The 1,484-nt window shown below is 50.5% G+C and overlaps 1 long non-coding RNA gene across 1 annotated transcript; it reads left to right on the top strand.

Annotated features, from left to right (window-relative positions):
* Positions 1-204: 204 nt before the first annotated feature.
* On the top strand, positions 205-834 carry LOC149988592 (uncharacterized). Its single transcript, XR_016504289.1, has 2 exons — positions 205-640; positions 747-834. It is a non-coding gene; the product is annotated as an uncharacterized LOC149988592 (long non-coding RNA).
* Positions 835-1,484: the final 650 nt, after the last annotated feature.

Below are 1,484 nucleotides of genomic sequence, written 5' to 3'. Positions count from 1 at the left end.
GCCAACCACTGCACGCTACTAAACGCTATGCCACACGAATGGTGCACCATGATGAGGGGAACTCAAAAACAATTAAAGGTACACGTAAAAGTAAAAGTATCAAGAACTCGAGGGATCCCGACCCCACCCGACGCGGCCCGGGATCCCGACCTGACCCGGCCCGTCTTGACCCGGGTGGGTGGTCGTCTCCGAGTTGCTGGTGGTTGCCGCCGTCTTGCGCAAGTGGCGTCGGTGATGCGAGATGCTAAGGGGGAGTGACTCGTCGCCCCAGTCTCGCGAGATCCATCCCATTGTCACGGCTCCACTTTCATTGCCCTGGTTGCACAGCATCATCCCTCGCTTGGGTTATGGGATCCTCCACTTGCTTGGACGTGCCCACACACGGCTGGACCCCTCCTCACCTCCGCCTCTTATCCTGCGCTACACTTTGCGATGCAGGAATCTTTGGGGGCGGGGGATCGCTCTCTCCCCCCCCCGCGCGCGCGCTTCATTCGTCGTCGGGAGTGTGGGAGACGTGCGCTTGCTTTAGTAGATGAGAGCTGTTACCGTCCGTGACTTTGAGACGAGCAGAGTGGGTTGTGAATGAACCCATGCGTCGGGGTACTCTCTGCTGGCGCTGTGAATCGTGTTGTGGCGAATGGTGAGCCTCAGCCTGTTTCTCGTGATTTCGCTTTTGCAGTCAGCTTAGATGCCGGATCTGCTCTGCCAAGGCTTTACGTTTAGTTTTTTTGGTGGGTGGTTTGCAGTAGCAACTTGGACATTCTCATGCTTTTGAAGCTAATATGTTTTTGGATACTAGCGAATTAATGCAAGTAATCGGGTTCTTCCTGGCGCTGCGGACTAGTGTTGAGCACCGGTGGTAAAGACTAGACGTATGAGCAGTTTAGTTGGTTGGAGTGCATGTTCTACTAGATGTTGGCGTTTCCTAGAATTCGGTGCTCTGTGGTTGTGGCGATTCCCTCTCATCTCCTTCACTGGACCACATTCTTCGACTAGATTTAGTGATTTGTATTGCGGGACTGCTCCAGGATCGCACCTCTTTGGGCATATCCGCGTGCAAGAAGGGTGGACACTTTCTTAGCGCTCACGTAGCTGGCATCTTCGTTAGTATCTCACCCGTCTTATTTAATTGTCGATCAGAATATTAGTTGCACTTTCGTGATCGTGAAAACACTATTGGAGGCTGAGAGCATGCTCGCATACGTAGTTCCCCTAGGTACCTTTCATTTACAAATGGTTGTGTTGCTGGTATTTTCCACAGCAGGTGTATCCAAGGTCCGGTGCCATGCCATTTGCCTTTCAGTAGCTTGTGCATATGCATGTTCTGTGAACGCCAAGTGTTTTGAAGAGCAACGTGCTGTTTTATTTTATTTTATTTTATTTTTCTCTATTCTCCAAACCATCGTTAACTTGAAGCTGAATGTGGGATTATGCATCTAAGGTCTAATAATTATGATTTCTTCTATATCCTTTTGACCCGAACG

This window comes from Physcomitrium patens, chromosome 7 (assembly GCF_059467195.1).
Source record: "Physcomitrium patens ecotype Gransden chromosome 7, ASM5946719v1, whole genome shotgun sequence".
Taxonomy (NCBI): domain Eukaryota; kingdom Viridiplantae; phylum Streptophyta; class Bryopsida; order Funariales; family Funariaceae; genus Physcomitrium; species Physcomitrium patens.
Note: the sequence above shows the minus strand (reverse complement) of the source record. Positions and strands in the feature narration are given on the sequence as shown.